Below are 9,858 nucleotides of genomic sequence, written 5' to 3'. Positions count from 1 at the left end.
ACTCCGTTCTTATGAACTTAATACTCTAGATGCATGCTGGATAGCGGTCGATGTGTGGAGTAATAGTAGTAGATACAGAATCGTTTCGGTCTACTTGTCTTGGACGTGATGCCTATATACATGATCATGCCTAGATATTCTCATAACTATGCTCAATTCTATCAATTGCTCGACGGTAATTTGTTCACCCACCGTAATACTTATGCTATCTTGAGAGAAGCCACTAGTGAAACCTATGGCTCCCGGGTCTATTCTCCATCATATTAATCTTCCGTCAACTAGCTATTTCTATTGCCATTTATTTTGCTTTCTTTACTTTTAATCTTTATCATAAAATACCAAAAATATTATCTTATCATCTCTATCAGATCTCACTTTTGCAAGTGGCCGTGAATGGATTGACAACCCCTTTATCGCGTTGGTTGCAAGGTTCTTATTTGTTTGTGTAGGTGCAAGGGACTCGAGCGTGGCCTCCTACTAGATTGATACCTTGGTTCTCAAAAACTAAGGGAAATACGTACGCTACTTTGCTGCATCACCCTTTCCTCTTCAACGGAAAACCAACGCAGTGCTCAAGAGGTAGCACTCGACCTCTCATGTTTTTAGCATGGAGTCGACGAAGGTCTTGCTAATAAATGGTCGACTAGATCAGGGCCATCTCTCTTTCCTCTTCCAGGAGATCAACTGCATCTTGCCGAGCCTATTCTGCTTCAGTTTCTGAGAAAAGTTCGACTCGGGGTGCATTGTGAAGTAAGTCACTCGGAAGCACAACTTCAGCCCCATAGACCAAGAAAAATGGAGTTCGACCAGTCGACCAATTAGGAGTTGTTCTCAATCCCCAAAGTACCAATGGAAGTTCATCAACCCAAGCACATGTTGCATGTTTGAGATCACGCATCAATCTGGGTTTCAACCCTTTGAGGATCAACCCGTTTGCTCTTTTAGCCTATCCATTCGACTGGGGATGGGCGACCGAAGCATAGTCGACCCGAGTGCCTTGGGACGCGCAGAAAGCTCTGAACTCATCTGAATCAAAGTTTGACCCATTATATGTGATGATGCTATACGGAACTCCATATCTGAATGTTAGTTCTCTGATGAAGCTGACAGCAGTACTTGCTTCGAGGTTTTTCATAGGCTTAGCTTCAATCCATTTAGTGAACTTGTTGACTGCTACAAGCACATGGGTGAAGCCACTCCTGCAAGTCCTCAGAGGCCCAACGATATCCAATCCCCAAACAGCAAATGACCAGACGAGTGGAATGGTCTTCAAAGCTGAAGCAGGTTTATGGGACATGTTGGAGTAGAACTGACAGCCCTCGCATTTGTCAACTATCTCTTTTGCCATCTCATTTGCTCGTGGCCAGTAAAACCCTCCTCGGTATGCTTTGGCCACAATGGTCTGAGAGGACGCATGGTGACCGTAGGTCCCCGAGTGGATGTCATTGAGGATCACCCGATCTTCTTCTGGTGTGATGCACTTCTGAGCGACTCCAGTAACACTTTCTCTGTAAAGCTGTCCACCCATCACCGTGAAAGTTTTGGATGGACAGACAATCTGACGAGCCTCTTCTTCATCCTCTGGGAGCTCTCTCCTGAGAATATATGCAATGTACGGCACTGTCCAATCAGGAATGACGACCATAACTTGCATGATCAAGTCGACCACAGCTAGAATTTCAACTTCAGTCGGATCAGTGGAACTCTTAGGTTGTGGGGGCTCTTCTGTAAAGGGATCCTCTTAAATCGATGGTGTGTGAAGATGCTCCAAGAACACATTACTGGGAATAGGCTCCTGCCTGGAACCTATCTTTGCCGAGTCATCAGCTGCTTGATTTTTCAGTCGGGGTATCTGGTGGAGCTCTAACCCTTCAAACTTCTTTTCTAAATTTCTCACCACATTACAATAACCAGTCATAGCTGGGCTCCTGATGTCCCACTCCTTCATCACTTGATTGACTACTAAATCTGAGTCACCGTAGACCATTAGGCGATGGACGCCGAGTGAAATGGCCATACGCAACCCATACAGAAGTGCTTCATATTCAGCTTCATTGTTGGAAAAATCAAAGTGAACCTGGAGAACATAGCTGAGCTTGTCTCCTCGGGGAGATACCAGTACTACCCCTGCACCAGAACCATTCAACATCTTGGATCCGTCAAAGAATATAGTCCAATGCTCCGAGTGAATCTGAGTCGGTTGTTTCTGCTCAACTCACTCGGCAAGGAAATCTGCTATTGCTTGGGACTTGATTGCTTTCTTTGCCTCAAACTTGATATCCAATGGAAGGAGTTCAGTCGCCCATTTTGCCACTCGACCATTTGCATCTCTGTTGTTCAGAATTTCTGATAATGGTGCATCCCTGACGACTGTAATCGAATGATATAAGAAATAATGTGCAACCTTCTTCGTGGTCAAATAAATCCCATAAACAAGCTTCTGATAATGCGGATATCTCTACTTGGATGGAGTCAAGACTTCAGAAATATAGTACACTGGGCGCTGAACCTTATAGGCTTTCCCTTCTTCTTCCCACTTGACCGTGAGTACTGTACTGACAACTTGTCAAGTGGCTGCAATATAAAGCAGTAAAGGCTCTTTGCTGATTGGGGCAGCAAGCACCGGTCGGGTGGAAAGCAGGGCTTTGAGCACTGCAAACGCTGCGTCAGCTTCAGGAGTCCACTCGAACTTATCAGATTTCTTCATCAGTTGGTAAAGAGGCAATGCCTTTTCACCGAGACGGGAGATGAATCGACTCAAAGCGTCCAAATAACCAGTTAGCTTCTGAACGTCATGCACACGCATGGGGCATTTCATTCGGAGGATGGCACCAACTTTCTATGGGTTTGCATCGATACCTCATTCGGAAACGAGGAAACCGAGTAAATTTCCACCTGGGACTCCGAATGTGAACTTCAACAGATTAAGATTGATATCATACCTCCTCAGGTTGGCAAAGGTTTCAGCGAGGTCAGTCAGCAAGTTGGAACCTTTGCACGACTTAACCACGATGTCATCCATATATGCTTCCACATTCCGACTGATTTGAGTGAGCAGGCACTTCTGAATCATTCTCATAAATGTGGCACCAGCATTCTTGAGGCCGAATGGCATGGTGACATAGAAAAAGCACCCAAAAGGGGTGATAAAAGTTGTTTTTATTTCATCGGGACCATACAGTCGGATATGATGATACCCGGAATATGCATCCAGAAAAGATAAACGTTCACACCCCGCAGTTGAGTCGACTATCTGGTCGATGCGGGGAGAGGGAAGTGATCTTTCGGGCAGGCCCGATTGATATGCTTGAAGTCAATGCACATAAGAAGTGAATCGTCCTTCTTGGGGACCATGACAACATTGGCGAGCCACTCAGAGTGGTAAATTTCACGGATGAACTCAGCTGCCAGAAACCGAGCCACCTACTCGCCGATTGCCTTTCTCTTCTCCATGGCGGACCGACGGACATACTCTTTAACATGTTTTGTTTTTGGGTCGAATCGCAAACGGTGCTCAGCCAGTCCCCTGGGTACACCCGACATGTCAGAAGGTTTCCATGCAAAGATGTCCCGGTTCTCACAGAGGAACTGGATGAGCGCTTCTTCCTATTTGTTGTCGAGTGTTGTTGAGATGTGAGTCGGAGCAGCATTGGGGTCGGTCAGGTGAATATGAACCGACTTGGTTTCACCGGATGATTGAAATGCAGAATCTGTGGTAGGCTTCTTGGATCTCAACAAATCACTCGGATCTGCATTCTTCCGGTATTCTTGCATTTCAACTGCTGCCATTTTCTCATCAGCAATTTTTGAGCCCTTCTAGAGGCACTCTTCTGCTTTCTGCCGATTGCCGATGACTGTGATCACACCTCTGGGACCAGGCATCTTCAATTTAAGATACACGTAACATGGCCGAGCCATAAAACGAGCATATGCAGGCCTCCCCAGAATAGCATGATAGGAACTTTGAAAATCCACCACTTCAAATGTCAACTTTTCCTTACGGTAATTCTTTGAATCATCAAAAACCACGTCAAGAATGGTCTGGCCGAGTGATTCAGCTTTCTTTCCAGGAATAACGCTGTGGAAACTTGTTTCTCTTACTAAGCTTGGACATCAGAATGCCCATCCCCTTCAGGGTTTCAGCGTAAAGAATATTCAGACCACTGCCACCATCCATTAACACTTTGGTTAGTCGAGTGCCTCCAATAACTGGGTCGACTACCAACGCTTGCCGTCCTGGAGTGACAACGCATACTGGGTGATCAGATTGGTCGAATGTGATAGCTGTTTGTGACCACTTCAAATATGTTGTCGTTGCCGGAGCAACCATATTCACTTCTCTGTTGATCACTTTCATTCGACTTTTGCTCTCAACGTTAGCAAAAATCACCAAAGTGGAATTGACATTGGGGAAACCATCATCCTCCTCCTTGTCTTCCTCCTTATCAGATTCCTTCTCTTTTTCACTAGGTTGTTTCTCTCGGATCTGCTGGATAAGGAGTCAACACTGTCGAGTGGTATGCTTGGGATAATCAAATTCCCCTCTTCGTCTTTCTTGGTATGAATGTGACATGGCAAATCCAATACATCATTTCCTGCTTGATCTTTTACCTTCTTCGGGGTCCAAGGCCCCTTAGGTTTTCCCTTGAATTTCCCTTGAATCATAGCGGTAGTCTCACCAGGCCCTGCGAGTTCAGCTTTGTGCTTCTGTTTTCGATTGGAATTACCGCCTCTGGTGTCCTGGCCGACTGGTTTACCTTTTCCACTGCGGAGTCAATCTTCTTCTTCTCCGTTGGTGTACAGAGTGGCTATTTCCATCATTCGAGTCAGAGTCATGTCTCCTGTCCGACCGAATTTCAGGTTAAGCTCCCAATACCGGACGCCCTCCTTGAAGGTGCAAACTGCTTGATGCTGAGATACATTTTCCACCATATATGATGCAAATTGGTCCATCTCTAAATGCAATCTCTCAAAGTTTCATTCGGTTTTTGCACACAATGCTGCAATTTTGCAAACCCAGCTGGTCGTTTGCAAGTACCCTCAAAACTTCTAACAAACACTCGGGCCAGCTCTTCCCCGCTGAATATACTGCCTAGGGCCAATTGATTCAACCATGCTCTGGGTGAACCTTCTAACATCAAAGGAAGGTGCTTCATAGCTACCTCATCATTTCCACCACCGATCTGCACCGCCACCCGGTAATCTTCCAACCAAGTGTCAGGTTTCGATTCACCGGTAAACTTACTAACCCCAGTCACCAACCTGAAGTTGGGAGGGATCTCAGCAGCCCTGATGGCCCTGCTAAAACACTCGGGGCCTGAAACATGCACTCTACTACCAGCCGGACGATCTCTGTCAAGTCCTTCTCTATGTGCCCTATTCCTGACATCCAGACCTTGAATGAGAATCGATCTCGCATCAAAACATGGCTCCATTGGGTCGACTAGTACCCTATGCTCACCACTATGCGGGCGCCTGTCATCATATTGCCGGGGCACATATGATCCACTCCTCAGAGGAGGCATAGGCACTCGACGGCGGTCATCACGGCCAACTCGATGATCAAACTACTCGTGGATCCGACCCACGTACTGCTCTTGGCGATGCCCACGTCCCTCACGCTGCAGGTCAAGCTAGCAATGGTTAACCATTACCCGCATCCCCATGGGTAATTACTCTATCAGGGGATGGGGATGTGCCAGCTTTAGTGCCCACGGGGAAGTTGGTGGGCCAAATACCTTACCCAGCACGCAAGATGGGGATGGGGATGGGATAGCATTACCCGTGCCCGTTACCCACCTTACCCATGAAGGCCTTACATGTTGGCTCTATAATTAGTAGGCCCATGTAATACCCATCCTTACCCACCCAAATTTCCACCCATCCCACCCCCTTGGCCACAAATACCTAAGGAAACACTAAACTACGAACAACATATTTTTTGTTATGCTGAAATGCTATCGAATGTAGTTGTTGATTGTGTGTACGGGTTTTCCCATGGGGATAAGAAACCCGACGGGGATGGGGATGGGACAACTTTTATCCCCACAGACGGGTATGGGGATAGGGATGGGCATGGAAAGGCTGTCACGGGGACGGGGATGGGAGTCCAATACCCGTCTGTGTAATCCCCATTGCTAGCCTGAGCCGCAGGGGCGATCTTGGGTTGTGAGCCGACTGAACTGTATCAGCTACTACAGATCTGCTATGGATTCTGTTACGAGATTGAGATACTGCTGTGTTTTGCTCTCCTGCTGCCCTGAGCAACGCTCTGATCTGTATCAAACCTCTTTCAGCCTCCGACTGAGACGGTTGAATAGACTCTGCTATACGGGCTGCAGTTGTAAGATTCTGAATTAGAGTGTGGTATACCTATGGCTCGGGAGGAAATAGTTGTCGCGGCCGTCGACTGGACTCAGGAACCTGCCGCCGAGCACACTCGTCGAGTGCATGCTAAAGGTTTTCCAGTCAAGTGCGCTCAGCCAAAGTGGCCAAGCGCGCTGCCTCCAAGGCCCAAGCATCAGAGGTCTCTCCAACGATGGGCGTGTGGAGCGCCTCCACGTTGCGGCGGTGAAGTTCCTCCCTCTGCTATGAGGTGAGGGCTTCGGGATGATACTCCTCATGAGCACACGACGGGTCGCCGCCGTCGCCGCCATCGTCGCGATGAAAACTAGGTGGGCTGTGTGGCGCATTGACCACCAAGACTTCCGCCGCAGGGTCGCTGCTTTCGCACTCGGAAAGGGTCTCGACGGAGCCAATCGATAGATCGTACATGCCGTAAAGAGATTCGTTGGGCTCGATTGCCGCGACTTGAGGGGTGGCCGACTGGCGTGCCACCGCATGCTTCACCCACCGCTAAAACAGCGACCGACTGGATCGCTTGCCCCGGCAAACAGTGGGGGGCGAAGATACCGCGGGAGCCGACCGATACTGGGTCGACGGCTGCCGCAGAAGGACGCCACGAATGCACGCGCGAAAGTGCGTTGCCCCGCAGACGAGGAGTGTCTCAACATCGATGGGGGCTTCCTGGAGCCAGGCAGAGTCATCGGCGATGAAAATGAGCGCACCAAGATGGATCTCGTGGCCCTCAGCCAATCCACCACCGGAAACCATGATGATGGGAATCGGAAAAATTTCAACCTCGCCGGAAAGTCTCTAAGACACCTGCCCCATGGTGGGCGCCAACTGTCGTGGTTCTAAACCTAACAATAGAATAGGGTGTATGTATGGAAAGGCAAGATCTTAGCTACGATGAAGTTGTGCACGCAAGATTTACGAGTTCAGGCCTTTCTCGGAGGAAGTAACAACCCTACGTCTCGGTGCCCGGAGGCTTGGTCGGTTGGATTATGCGTGAAGTTACAGGGGGTGCTAACCCTTGTGTCTGAGGAGGGGGTGTCTTATATAGAGTTCGCCAGACCCCTCCGGCCCTCAATTACATAGGGTTCAATGTACATAAAGACAGGACGTTACTGGTAACGCCAACAATAAAGGCATATAAATGATCATTAAAACTACAGAGTGAACTCCTGACTGATGCCGTTCTGAGTGGCTTTAGATCTTCTGTCTTCTGAGTGGTTTCTGATGTGGTCGAGTGAATACATTCTGGTCGAATGAAGCAAGGTACTCCGAGTGGAATGTTTCTAGTCGAGTGGATGTTGTTGTCCTTTGAGTACCCTTGTTCGTAGGGAAATGTCTTTGGGAGGGGTGTTTAGGTCAGGCCTATTACCCTACCCTAGGTACATGTCCTCGTTAGGACCCATGCCGGATGAGCACCAAGGAGCTGCCGGATGTGGAGGTGGTCCGGCTAGTGAATTACTTCTCCAAGTGCAAACTCTCGGAGAAGGAGAGGTGGTTTGGCAAGCTGCCGTACAGCCGCGCACACCCGCTGCCTGCGATGAGTCTTCTAATTCTTTTTCTCTTCATTTGTTCGGGTTCTTCCCCGCCTAACCAGTCGACCATGATGCAGATCTTCTCGACCTAGTCGGCGGCCGATGCTCCGGCCTCGGGCCAGGAGTACCTGCTGGACCGGTCAGCGAGCGATGTGGACGACCCTGACTTGGGGGCGGCCGCCATGGAAGAGGACGACGCCATCGGCGGCGGTGGTGATGGACCAGGCGGCTCCTCAGGAGGCGGCCTTGGGGATTGGCCGAATGATGAGGAGGAGGACAACCAGCCGCGCCGTACTCATGAAGCCGACAAGGCATGCACAAGCTCTTCAGCCACGCTGACTACACTAGGCGGCACGCCTAATCGCCGAACCGACGCCGGGTTGTATGGCAGCCGGCCCAAGAAGCCCAAGAACACGGCCGCCGCGACCAGGCGGCAGGAGGCTGCCGCGAAGGCGGCCCAATTCTAGAAGGCCCCGAAGCAGTGCCCGGTGGTGTCTGCGTAAGTACTTGATCTTTTCTTGCATTTTCTTTGCATTTCGCTTTTCTTCTTTCTTGTAGTCTTCTTACCGGTTTCTGGCTGCCGTGTCTTCGTAGGGCCCCGCTCTCTCTCTCATGCGCAGGCCCAATCTGCCTTGGTGATTGGGACGGCGGATGGCTCTGCAGGGCCCTGCCGTGTGGACCCGCTCGCCGACCTCCAGGAGGCAACGGAGAGAAACGTGCGGGAGGCGCAGGAAGAGCGGGAGGCCGCGGCCCGGGAGAAGGTGGCAGCGGCCAAGGCGCCGTGGAGGAGGCCGATGCGGCGGCCAAGGCTCAGGCCGACGCCGCGGCCAAGGAGCCAGCGAACATGGCCGCCAAGGCGCAGGAGGAGGAGGAGGCTCGCAGCCGGGCCCCGGAGCCCACCGGTCCGCAGCATGCAGAGCCGCAGGTGTCAGATGGCCAGGCGGTGACCAGCCGGTCTTGAAGAGGGGAGGAGGCGACCCCGTCATCTTGGAGGCGGAGGTGCCCCGCACACACCGATCGTCGGTGCCGAGAGCAGTCGGCCTGACGCGCCGCTGGTGCCGCCAGTTGATGGCGAGTTGGTGGTGGGCTCGTGAAGGAAATATGCCCTAGAGGCAATAATAAAGTTGTTGTTTATATTTCCTTATATCATGATAAATGTTTATTACTCATGCTAGAATAGTATTAACCGGAAACTTAGTACATGTGTGAATACATAGACAAACAGAGTGTCACTAGTATGCCTCTACTTGACTAGCTCGTTAATCAAAGATGGTTAAGTTTCCTAGCCATGGACATGAGTTGTCATTTGATGAACGGGACCACATCATTAGAGAATGATGTGATTGACTTGACCCATTCCGTTAGCTTAGCACTTGATCGTTTAGTATGTTGTTATTGCTTTCTTCATGACTTATACATGTTCCTGTGACTATGAGATTATGCAACTCCCGAATGCCAGAGGAACACTTTGTGTGCTACCAAACGTCACAACATAACTGGGTGATTATAAATGTGCTCTACAGGTGGGTCCGATGGTGTTTGTTGAGTTGGCATAGATCGAGATTAGGATTTGTCACTCCGATTGTCGGAGAGGTATCTCTGGGCCCTCTTGGTAATGCACATCACTATAAGCCTTGCAAGCAATGTGACTAATGAGTTAGTTGCGGGATGATGCATTATAGAACAAGAAAATAGACTTGCCAGTAACATGATTGAACTAGGTATTGAGATACCGACGACCGAATCTCGGGCAAGTAACATACCGATGACAAAGGGAACAACGTATGTTGTTATGAGGTTCGACCGATAAAGATCTTCATAGAATATGTGGGAACCAATATGAGCATCCAGGTTCCGCTATTGGTTATTGACTGGAAACGTGTCTCGGTCATGTCTACATAGTTCTCGAACCCATAGGGTCCGCACGCTTAACGTTCGGTGACGATCGGTATTATGAGTTTATGTGTTT

The sequence above is a fragment of the Triticum aestivum genome, chromosome 5B, assembly GCF_018294505.1.
Source record: "Triticum aestivum cultivar Chinese Spring chromosome 5B, IWGSC CS RefSeq v2.1, whole genome shotgun sequence".
Lineage (NCBI taxonomy): Eukaryota > Viridiplantae > Streptophyta > Magnoliopsida > Poales > Poaceae > Triticum > Triticum aestivum.
This window is presented reverse-complemented; position numbering follows the sequence as displayed.